We start from the raw sequence: 13,200 nt of genomic DNA, 5'->3' as shown, positions 1-13,200 counted from the left end.
CTCGGCAGCTCATAAGTTTTGCTTTGGTCCTCCCTTTTGCGGAGTGGATTACCTCCCTCCACACTTTAGCCATTGGACATTACTTCTCAACAGAGCACAAATTCCTGGGGAGTTTGAGGCATTGGTACCCAAGAAAGAGCTCTGGTTTTTCACTTTCTGTTTCTCACTACATTCGGCTTTCTTTTCTATGTGATTCTCATGGCATCCTCGATTAGCAGAGACTATAGTAGTGATATTTATATGGAGAACAGAGGTTTCCTGGGCATTTCTGTATCATATCACTGGGTCCCTGCAGCAATCCTGTGAGCAGACACAGATCTGCCGGTGTTACCACCCTCACTTTCTAGATAAGGATGCTGAGAAATCTGCAGAGGGAGAGTGATGTGCCCCAAACCATACCTCCTATAACAGTGGTGCCAGGGCTATAACCCAGGGTTCCTGTCATCAAATTCAATGGGGATTTTCCCCTTCAGTCTCACAGTTTCATATGTACCAGGCCTATCCTTTTTCGGATCCCTTCTTTGTGCCATTCCAAAAAGATAGGGAAGCCTTGACTGCTTCTTACCTTCAGATTAGATATCTGTGGATAACTACATTAGCTTTGATCACTGTTAAAATACCAATATCAATGGAAGAGGTAAGAGTGAAAGCTGATATAAGTCCTTTATACCTAAGATTGTACCTGAGATTGGTAACAGCTTTTGAAAGAAGAGAAAGAGAGACAGAGAGAAAGCTTGAAGGCCTTGAGCAGTGAGCATAGTGTGGGATCAGGGAAAGGACAGTAAGTGTTACAACGATGAAATGGATGGTCAGAGAATGTGGTGGCAGGATTGGCAGCAAAATATTTTTCGTAGGCTTTAAGTTCACCATGCCTGAAGCAAAGCCTCTATTCCCAGGGTATGATTTGACTGGGATATAACCCATATTAGTTAAAACAAATTAATCCTGGGATGACCAGGATGTATTTAAATCAGGGAAGACTCCCAAAGCTTTATCTTGGGGTGTCTTCTCCCATCTGAACTTTTGGCCAAGGAAATTCTGTGCATTGACAGGCATTAGTCTGAGCTTCTCAGCTCTTACATACTCGAGGACAGGGCTCACCACCCAGAAAAGACCAAATGGAACAGGAAATAGAGAAGCAGCAAAATGGCAGAATAACCTGCCTACCAGGTACCCAAACCTGAGGATAACTGATAGAAAATGAAATCATAATTCTTTAATTTAAGAGCTGAAGGGGAAGGAAAATGTGCATTTAGTGAGTATAATTGTGTGCAATAATATTAATAATAGCTTTGTGTCAGGCACTGTGCAAGTTCGTTTAGTTGGATAATTTCATTTAATTATCACAAAGTCCGGATGAGTTGGGCATTAAAAATCACACTCATTTTAAACATGCAGACAGTAAGGTCTAAACTAGAGCCTAAACTGTATGCCTAAAGAACTCAGCTATCTTGTGTCATTAACCCTCACAGAACTTTAATGAGGGAAGTATTATTTTCATTCTATAAGGAGAAGAATGAGGTTCAGACACTTCAAGAATGTTGGTCTAGGTCACACAGCTGGGTCAAGGTCTGTCTTAATTCTCTCACTTCCTGCTATGACTGAAGTGTAAGGATGTTCTTGAGAGGTGCTATGCAAATAAGAGCTCTTACTCTTTTTTTTCCTATGAAGTTTAAATTTGCATATTGATGCAAGAAAATGCTGCCATAATCAGGGTCAAGGATGCTCGAATCACATACAAGTGAAGGAATCCATATAATGGTCATCTAGGCAGAACACCACAGACACAAACCAAATAAGTCAAAGCTCTGCTTTTTTAGCAGGTTCCAAAAATAGACATCCATCACTGCAATAATTTATAAGAACCAAATTGCACTTGAACATCTCTCTCCAGATACAGGCTGAATGCCTTATTGCTAACTAGCAATTCCTTTTATTACTATATTGTCTGGAAGAGAAAAACACACACTAAAAGAGGTTTCCCTCACCTTTCAGTATCACTTTATCTGACAAATTTAATAAGCTGCACTATCAAATCGCATTAGAATAACAGATATGCTTTTGAATAGATCTGAGATATTTCAATTTGCAAAGTGTTTTCTTTTTCTTATGCCAAAAAAAGGTTTTGCCCATTACATTGATTAATACTTACTTTAAAAATTATCCAAATTAAAATTTTCTTGCAAACCAATCCCCCAATTTAGAAAGATTACTTAAGTAAGGCTCACAGATCTGTCCTAACACTTAAAGGTGCAGATGGGTGGAAGGCTCAGCGCTATATAAAATCCAGAGCTGTCCAGAGGTGAAAGAAACAGCTCCGGGCGCAAAGCAACAGCAGTTCAAAAGGGAATCGCCCCACCTCTGAGCTGGCCTTGACCCTAGATGGTCTCTCAGGTCTTCTGCCAACCTGAGATTCTCTGATTCTAAAATACTCGAAAGATGAAAAGCATTAGATAAGCTAGGACTGGGGAGCATTCACATCTCACTGTGATCATGAATAAGAGTCTAAAAGCATAGCATTACTCCCCAAACTGGGACCTGCTAATAACTTAGTTGAGATATGAGCCAGACAAAATATGAGCAGATGCCAGCAGAATGAGATTTTGGAGGGAAGAAAGATAAGGTTACTAATTGAAGTTCTGGAGGAATACGTATTTGCTTTATTTGCATTAAACTCATCTTTCCAGAATAGATGAGAGCTAATAGAGAAGAGAATAAAATAGAGCTAATAATAAACAGCTGAACAACTGTCAATATTTTTATCAGTTGAATTGGTTCCCATTTACCTAACACAATAGAATTCACTTTTTTATCACTTCTGATCATTTCTTTTCATGGGTTGATGATAAAAGACAGGAGAAAAAAGCAGATGCTTCTCCTACTGTTGCTTCTGAATTAAATGTTGAAACAGAGCAAGTATTAGGCCCATTTACATTTCTCTCCTAGAACCCAAACCCCCACATGAAAAATAGATCCCATATCTTTCTCTTTGTCTCTGTCTCTCTCTCTCTGATTCTCTCTCTCTCAAGTCTTTGCTTCTTTATCTCCTCCTAAAATTTGTGTACTGATAGTTCCCTTTTAAAGAAAGGAACCTCAGGATTAGGATTTGAACTCAATGCTCAGGGAATAGTAGAGTGTGCAATCTGGGGTTAGAAAGAGGACGTGCAAACAACCTCCAGGTATCACTGTGGTAACCATCCTAGATGATGAGCAGAGCCTGCTGTTACTTCAAAAAAGAGGGGGAAACCAACTAATTCAGCAAAATGCCACAAGGATCATCTTTTCCAAATAACTAAATGTTTTGTACATGATGTTCTTCAGATAATTTTGAAAGTCCACATAGTTTTGGGAAACAACGTAAAAGAACAGAAAAAGCACTAGACTTGAGGTTGAGAATTGATCCTAGATCTAGCTCTGTCGCTAACTGAGCACAGCTGTCCTCAAATTGGGCCACATCTTCCTCTGGTGGGGCTGGAGGACTTTCCAAGGGGGGTGCACATGCATAGATAGTACTAAGGGAATCTATCTGCAGACCCCTGATGGCCATGTGCAGTGTTCTGTAAAATCTGTTTGCTTGCAAACTTGTGCTAATTCTCTTTCCCCACCTTCACCATAAATTGAATGAGCTAAATCTGCAGCAATAAGCTTTTGACAAAAATGCATTTAAATCACATAGGAAGATAAAAATAATTTTATTTTCAACATCGTATTGACAAAGATGTATTGAAATGAAAAGTATTCTTAGTCCAACCCTTTCTAAGTATGATGAGTTAAATAAGGCGCCTCTAAGTGAAAAATAAACAGGTATAGTCCATAGTTATTTGGTGACTATTATCAAGAGGCTTGGTGAAGTCTCTTTTGGTATTGTTCCCAGAAATGAAGTGAGGAAATTACTTTAATCAACTAGAGATAAACTCATATGCAAGTTAGGTGCTTGCTTTTAACAAAAGTCTTTGCGTTTAACAAAATTAAGGGAGAATTTAATTGATTAATTGATAGATCATCAAAATATTTTTTATAATAGGTCAATATGTGCTTTTAGCTTAAAATTTAGAAAGATTTCAAATATTAACTGACATTGTTGAAACGATATAAAACAACATAAAAACTTCTATTCCTGTATACTCATGCTCACCTATTTTTGTGTATACTTGTATACTTTTATACTTATTTAGGTAAATAAGATTTCTCAGCAATTTCATAGTTTATATACATGTGTCTATGTCCCCACACATGCACACGTGTGTATTTTTTGAAAAGAAAGAATAGAATTGCTTTATTATTTATTCTTTTTTTTTTTTAAAGATTTTATTTATTTATTCATGAGAGACAGAGAGAGAGAGAGAGAGAGAGAGAGGCAGAGGGAGAAGCAGGCTCCCAAGGATCAGGGAGCCCGATGTGGGACTCGATCCCAGGACCCTGGGATCATGACCTGAGCCGAAGGCAGACGCTTAACCATCTGAGCCACCCAGGTGCCCCGCTTTATTATTTATTCTCGTAATCGGTAATATTCATTCATGCATACATGGATTAAGAGATGCATTGTAAATAAAAGTTTATTCTTTATTTTAATGATTACCTATTAAAATTTGTAAGATAGCCATGTTTGAACAATTGTGTACTAATATACTCATAATCCTAATTCAATCCAGAAAATTTTATGATATTTAGATGCTTATGGCTACATGAAATAAAATATTTAATTTACAAGCTTATACTTATCTGTACAGCAGAAAAAAACAATAGAATTATAATACAAGATTTATAAGCATAAAACATATTATTTGGGGATAAAATAATGTGGAAAAGGGTAGTATCATAAATGACGATGTGTGTCTGTATTGGTGCCATCCTTGTCTTCTCACAACATATTACATTTTTTAGTTCGTCAATTGGCTACATTTGTAAGTTTGAATAATATATGTAAACCTCTACTGGTTTATCAGATAGAGACGATGAAGAGCTCCACTTTTTAATATGAGAATGTTAACATTAAAATCTGTGCTCTTCACTTTGCCTCTCTCCCCCTTCCCCCCCAACGTTGCTATCTGTACTTCCACTTGAACATTGTTAAAGCTGGAACCTTTAAACTATGTTCTGTATTAACTGAAAATAGTCTTCTATGCTTTGTCTAGGATGATTCCAAAAGTCAAAACCAATCTGTGGGGTTTAGGTTCTTATAACTACGTAAATATTGCTCGTTGTAGAGGAAAGAACTATGCTATAAGTATATTTCCTTTCTTGACCATCTTCTCATTCTCTTTGGAGTTTCTCATTTCCTTTCTCTGTTTTTCTTCAGTCTTGGCCTTTTTCATGCCCTCAGTTTGCCCAGTTTCCTTATCACAGTACCTGGGACAAAAATATTTCTTTAGTCTCAAAGCCCCTTCGCTCTCTTGCTGCAGTCTGAACTGACTGTCCTCCATGAACCCAGGCATCCTGGGTTTCCTTTATTTTCAGTCCTGGTTTGCATCCATTCCTGGGTCACATGTTTTCTCCTTTCTCTATTTAAAATTTTGGTTTTGGGGGCACCTGGGTGGCTCAGTTGGTTAAGCGTCTGCCTTCAGCTCAGGTCATGATCCCAGGGACCTAGAATCAAGCCCCACATCGGGCTCCCTGCTCAGCAAGGAGCCTGCTTCTCCCTCTGCCTCTGCCACTCCTCCTGCTTGTGCTCTCTCACTCGCTCTCTCCTCTTTCTCAAATAAATAAATAAAATCTTTAAAATAAAATAAAATAAAATTTATCCATTCATCTGTCAATGGACATCTTGGCTCTTTCCACAGTTTGGCTATTGTGGACATTGCTGCTATAAACATCGGGGTGCACGTACCCCTTCGGATCCCTATATATATACAATGGAATATTATGCAGCCATCAAAAGGAATGAGATCTTGCCATTTGCAACGACGTGGATGGAACTGGAGGGTATTATGCTGAGCGAAATAAGTCAAACAGAGAAAGACATATATCATATGATCTCACTGATATGAGGAATTCTTAATCTCAGGAAACAAACTGAGGGTTGCTGGAGTGGGGGGTGGGTGGGAGGGATGGGGTGACTGGGTGATAGACACTGGGGAGGGTATGTGCTCTGGTAAGCGCTGTGAATTGTGCAAGACTGTTGAATCTCAGATCTGTGCCTCTGAAACAAATAATGCAATATATGTTAAGAAAAAAAAAAGAAGAAGACGATAGCAGGAGGGGAAGAATGAAGGGGGAGAAATCGGAGGGGGAGACAAACCATGAGAGACAATGGACTCTGAAAAACAAACTGAGGGTTCTAGAGGGGAGGGGGGTGGGAGGATGGGTTAGCCTGGTGATGGGTATTAAAGAGGGCACGTTCTGCATGGAGCACTGGGTGTTATGCACAAACAATGAATCATGGAACACTACATCAAAAACTAATGATGTAATGTATGGTGATTAACATAACAATAATTTTTTTTTTAAAAGACTAAAAAAATAAAAAAATAAAATAAAATTTTGTTTCTGTAAAACTCAACCTCAAGTGAGAATCAGCAGGAGGTAAACTTCCTGAATCCCCATGTGTCTGAAAGTGTCTTTGTTTGCCCTCTTACTGCAATGACACTTTCCCTGAGTATATAGAGTTCATAAAACAACACATCTTCCAACTAACTTATTTATATTTTCACTAATTTATTTGTATTTGTATATTCACTTGTATTTCTAAGAGCTCTTTCTTATTATCTCTTTTTTTTTAAGATTTTATTTGAGAGAGAGAGAGAGTACCTGCCCAGGAGCTTGAGGGGGAGGAGTAGAGGGGGAGGAGTAGAGGGGGAGGAGTAGAGGGGGAGGGGCAGGGGGGAGGGGAAATAATCTCAAGCAGACTCCACTGCTGAGCACAGAGCCCCAGCTGGGGCTCAATCTCACAACCCTGAGATCATGATCGGAGCTGAAACCAGGAGTCTGACACCTAACCCACTGAGCCACCCAGGAAGCCTCTGATTCTGTCTTTATCACAGCATCTGATTCTTGTTTTACAGGAATAATTAGTCTTTAATTTCTTTATGAACAGTAATAAGGTTAAAAAAGAATCTGACTTCCGTTTTACTGAATTACCTGTTTCCTCCAGGGTTAGATTTTCCATTTCCTTGGCTTTCTTTTCTTTACAAGGGTTTCTTCAAAAGTCTGCTTTGAACAATCCATGATTGCTTATTCATATTTAAGGCTATTAAAATGGAGACGCTCCCTGGGAGATGTGTGGATCTGGGTGGGGTTTGCTGAATGATTTTTGTGACAGGATGAGATTTGGCCTTTAGAAGTTGCCTAGCACCACTACCGCCAAAAATGTAGACGATTTTATTCTGAGGTGCTAATACCCACGCTTCAGTAGTTGTCTCTACACAGTTTGGTCAATTTCTTCAGAAAACCTTTCCTTTTCTCCTAGTATTTCTGTCACGGGATGGGGCTTGGAGAGGGGAATTGGTCCACATGCCTGAATGCCCACAGTCCTGCTTGAGGCTGGTAACAGGGACTTAGGGCTCATGGAACGGGTCAAAGATTCCAGAAGACCACCCATCAGTCTCAGGGTTCTGTGACCTCCCCCACTCCTGCCCCTCTGTTTGATCTGCAGTCTCTGCGACGGGGCCTCTCCATGGTCCTTTCTGAACAGGTCAGTAGCCTCCTTACTGTGGGAAGTTTGGGGGTGCTCCATGCAAATTTAGGGCTTGGGCTTTGTTCACTTCACTTCATAGGTCACAACCCTTTCACCTGCAACTGACTTCCCCAACTGTGTTGAACTCTCTTGTTCCCTAAGAAGTCCTGTAAGCTGTTGTGAGATTATGTAATTTTTAATTTCTTAACTATCATGGCAATGGTGTCTCAGCAGAGAGGACAAATATGTTCAGTTCACATCTTGAATCAGATAGCTTTATTATTTTTTACATCTCATATGTAGAAAAAAAATTTACATACAAAATGTTTAAATCAGCTCTATCCACATTTCCACCAACCCCAATCAAAAGACCCATATCAGATGAGTTGATAATCAAAAGCAGTAAGCATCAAGGGCCTAAAAATATGTGTGTCTCTGTGGGTGTGTGTAGGTGTGTGTGTGTATTTCATGGGCCGTATTTTCTATCTATATTTTAAAGCCATACCTGTGCACAGTCTGTTTCTTTCAGGATTGCATAATGGTAATGTGCCTTTTAAAAAATGAGTAACAGATTTTTATTGAAAAAATTCTAAGCAGGAATAACCAGCTCCCAGAAAAATCTTTTTTTATTACAGCCTGCAGAAACATATAAAGAATATTATAAGAAATACCATCTATCTCTTGCTCGTTTGTCAAGTATTAACATTTTTTAAAAATATTTTATTTATTTATTTGACAGAGAGAGACACAGCAAGAGAGGGAACACAAGCAGGGGGAGGGGCAGAGGGAGAAGCAGGCTTCCGGCTGAGCAGGGAGCCCGACGCAGGGCTCTATCCTAGGACCCCGGGATCACAACCCAAGCCGAAGGCAGCCGCTTAACCGACCGAGCCACCCAGGCGCCCCAGTATTAACATTTTTGACAGATTTACTTAGGATCTTACAACAAAAAACTATGGGCACAAAGACCCCTACTTAGTTTTCTTCAGTCCCTTTTCTCAGACTCCTCATCTTCCTCTCCCAGAGGCAACCAGTACACTGAGTTTAGTATTACTCCTTTGTATGTTTTTGAAATTCATATCTATAAGCAATCTGGATATATCTATAATAATATAAACATATTAGTCACTAATAAATACAATCATATGTTCTTTTTTATTTTTTTGAGAGAGAGAGCGCGTGTGCGCGCGTGCAAGGTGAGGGCACACCCAGTGCGGAGCCCGATATGGGGCTTAAACTCACGACCCTGAGATCAGGACCTGAGCTGAAATCAAGAGTCAGATGCTTAACTAACTGAGCAACCAAGCGCCCCTACAATAATATGTTATTTTCCTTGATTTGGTAATAATTTTCTAATGTTAACTTATCTTTACATTCTTGTAATCAGATAGGTAGTTAGATGATAGATGCATGCATGTGTAAAATTGTTACATCTTTCTGGTAAATAGTTGCTTTTTTCATTATTTATTTATGGTTTTTACTCCTGAGTAATCTCTTGTAAACTGCATATAGCTAGATTTTGTTCTTTTCATCCAATCTGACGCTCTTTAGTTTTTAATTGTTACATCAATTCACATTTATTATAATTACTAATATACTTGGATTTTTTTCTACCATGTTATTGTATGCTTTCTGTTTACCCTGCTTTTCCTACGCTTATTTTTTTCTCTTGTCCTGCCTCCATTTGGATTAGTTGGGTTTTTTTTTTAATTTCCTTTTTCTCTCTCTTCTGTTTTAAAAATTTTAAACGTTGTATTTCTAACAGAAAGTTGGAGTCACTGGAGTCCAAATTTAGTCACTGTGAAGTACCCGGTGTGGCCCATCAGCGCCCCCTTCCCACCAGCCCACTCAGGCAGCTGTACGAGGTTTTGTGTTCCCGGGTGCATCATTTCCTCAATGAAAATACCCACTTAGTGGCAAGACCCTGGAAGAAAGATGCTGGATTTTAAGTCCAAAGCCTTGCATTCCCATCCCAGGCCTACAACTTACTAAATGGAGGGTCTTGAACAAATAGCTTCTGAGTTTTAATTTTCTTATCTGGACATAGAGTCAAGTATGGCCATTCGTGTGTTGGGAGCATGAAGGAAGATAAGTAATGTATGTAAACTATTGCTTTATTTGGATAGTAATAAGTAGACAATTAATTTTTGGCAGTTTCTCAGTTGGCTTGTTTTATTTTCAGTCTCGATCTTGAGTCCTAAAAGACTCATTAAGTTAAAAATGACTTTATGTTTTGATTCCTCTGTAGGTAAGGGTATATTGTTGTTTACTTTGTGTACTACTTATCATTTCATTTCTGTGTTGGATATGAAACATCAGCACCAGTTTCCAAGCTATAATCTTGTCTATCATCTTCTAACAGACCTCAACCATCTGAGATTTATGAATAATTTATGTTCTCTTCTTTCAAACTGGACTGTTAAAATTTCCTCAGCTTTCCTTCTGCTTGCTAAGTCTTCCTGGACTTACACAGATGTAATTGTTCAGGCATGATCTTGATGGAGTAAACATTCAGACCAACAGGGAGCGAGGAATGGGTCCATTTTACGGTTCATTTATTTTCTTACTTCAACTTGGTTGCTAAAAGGAAGCAGGAAAAAATTCAAAAGGCAGCCTTCCTCAATGAACTGAGAACAATTTAATTCAGATAACTTAAGTGCCAATTAGCTCATTGCAAACCGCATGCCGATAAGTCAGATGGTATTAGCCTCCAGGCAAACCCACAGGACTCGGAGGCCCAGATTCTGTTAAACCCGCAGTAGACCATCCAGTGACACGCACAGCCCTCTGAATGAAGATTCAAGTACAGCTTTAGGGAGCCTTGGCTTCAATCTGTTGGATGAATTTTCATACAGTTCTCTATTCGTTTATGTATATCCTATCTATTAAGAATGAGTCAGATTAGTTGGATCTTTTTAAGAAGTTTTCTGTATCTTAAAAAGTAACCTTTAACGTTATTTCTGAAGGTCAAAACAACTTTTTAAAGCTATCAAAACGACAAGACCAACATCTAGTGGTGAAGTACGTATACTGCAGGATGAATTCAGGCTTCTAAGTGTCAGCAATATATGCGTCTCTTCCTGAGAGAGGTATTCTCTTTCAAAAACCAGGATTCCTAGAGAGTCACCCCAAAAGACTAAAGTATTAGTGGTAGAATTCTAGGCATTTGACTGTGACATAAGGGACATCGGGGGCGGGGGGCGGGGAGGGAATTAGGGTGGCTTTTTTAGTGCTACTTAATTTATATGATAACAGCAAGTGATTTCCCAGTTTATTTTTAAGAGCTCTCCAGGGTGAAAGTTTCTCTACCAAACTTTAGAGGAACTTTATATCCAGTGTAAAAGACACAATTTGAATATCACTGATAATTGTTATTGATGTCCTTGGCCATGCAGTAGAGTTGTTATTGCTTTAAATAAATTTCTGCTGTAAAAGTCAGCTTCTAACCAGGTAGTTAATTACTTAATATATTATTTTTGCCACCAGACTGCCTTAGTAAATAAGTCTGTTTCTTCTAAATCTGTAAAGCTCATTAAGAGCACTTACATGGTGTACTCCTCATCACTTACATCTCGGCATCATTATTATTCTGTTGCATAAAATTGTTCCGGGCGGGCCATGGAAGGTTCAGCATAAAACAGGAACTCTGAGACCATCTGAAGGGCCCCAGTCATGCCAGCATGTTCTCAGGGATCCCTGCCCACTGCCTCCCTCCTCTTTCACCCTGGATTTTCTGAACCCTTTTCTTTGCTCGGCTACCTGAAGCCCCACTTCTCTCTTGGCCATAAATACAAAGACTGCCAGAGCTAGACGAGCCTATGATTCCAAGCCAGTTTAAGTAGCAGTGGGAGGTTATAACATCTCTTCCTGGCGTACAAACCAAATGCAAACTTCATCCTCCAGCTGGTCAGCTCTAGCTGGTTTCCTCTAAAGAAAGCATTACTTCATCCAAACGTATGTCTCTGTCTGTCCATCCCAGGAACAGAATAAGAGGGCCTACTAAGTCTACTCGGTGGGCTCCTAGGCTGTAGTTCTAATGTTGCCTCTGACCTGCCTCTAACGGGGAGCTGGCTGGCTTCTGCTGCCGGGTCTCAAACTGCCCTCCTCTACCCCACAGTGCAAGAATGTGACACTCCTTAGTAAACAGTGCTGGGTATCGCTCAAGGGTTGTTATTTATCCGGGCCCCTTTAGCCTTCGTTATACGTGCTTTGTTCAGCCCATGCATCAAGAAGAAATGGGGGAGGGGACATTTAAACAAATGGCTCTTTCATCCGGTTATGTCATTTTCTGGCTTGGTGTTTCTTGCTTCAGGTACTCAAGGGCAGAGGAGCCATGACTTAGCCATTATATGGTTTTTCATCACTTCCCTAATAATTTTCTGTATCTGGATTTTGATGTTAAAATTAGCATCAGGACAGTTTAATAAAAGACCCAACAGTGAAGTTATGAACCTGGCTCCATAAACTGAGTATAAACTACTTGTGGGAGAACAGGCACCCATGGTCCTCTGACTCTTCAAACAAGACACTTATCCAGTGGCATCTGGCTGGCTCAGTCGGTCAGTAGAGCTCTTGATCCTCGGGGTCGTGAGTTCAAGCCCCACACTGGGCGTAGAGCTCACTAAAAAAACAAAACAAGATGAAACACAAGTATCCAAAGATCTCCGTGCCTCAGTTTACCCCTAATGCATCCACTGTTGCCAAAGGAAACTGGAGCACAGATCTGGCATTGTCCTCAGCCCCTGCTCAGCAGCATCATCCTTGGCCTTTCATTGCTGTCTCTCACTCCCTCCCATGAGCTGCCCCCAACCTCCCTTTGCGTCCCCCAGACTGAGCTCTGTGGTCCGACTTTCTCTGTTCAGCCATCACCAGCCCTGTTCTTCCTTGCCCTGCCTTTTCCCCACCCTTCAAGACTGAATTCTAATGTCTGCTCCTTTCTCTCCTCTGAACTGCAGTAACTCAGCCCCCACAGCCTTCCATTGTGTCTTAGAATAATTTCCTTACTCAACTCATTTTCCTTTTTTGCAGAGATTTGCTTGAGGTTTATACCGTTTTATCGCTTTCACTTCTGAATTCCCCACCAAGCCTGGTACTTACTAGGAGTTGAGCAAATCAATGAGCAAAACATCTTTTAAAAAGGGCAGAGATCCAGTGACTAATTTTTGGAGCTTCTTACAGGGCTTATGTTTACTTTCAATCCTTGGCTGCAGCATGAGAGCAAAACAGAGGGCTTCACCCTCTTTAGTGGAGAATGTATGATGTCCTGACAAATGATTTCCACCCTCCACCCCCTCTCCAAGTTAAAATGGAGCAATAAGAGCAGATCTTGAGCTATATTAGAGAAACGGTCCGTGACTGGCATAAATTAAGTTGTTGGACAGTGAATGATGCCGCAGTGCAGGCACCAGCAAACTCAGGGGTAGACAGAGCTGGAAGGCAGTGTGGAGCAATGCAGACAGTCCTTTCCTTTCTCCACGGCAAAGTGCCCTGTGATGCAGACCAACACCCACTGCCAGGCTTGCGTTGCTCTATTAGATGGGCTGGTTGGGCATTACAATGCCTCCTGTGGGGTTTGGCTTCTGTATGGTAAT

The sequence above is a fragment of the Halichoerus grypus genome, chromosome 3 (assembly GCF_964656455.1).
Source record: "Halichoerus grypus chromosome 3, mHalGry1.hap1.1, whole genome shotgun sequence".
Taxonomy (NCBI): domain Eukaryota; kingdom Metazoa; phylum Chordata; class Mammalia; order Carnivora; family Phocidae; genus Halichoerus; species Halichoerus grypus.
Note: the sequence above shows the minus strand (reverse complement) of the source record.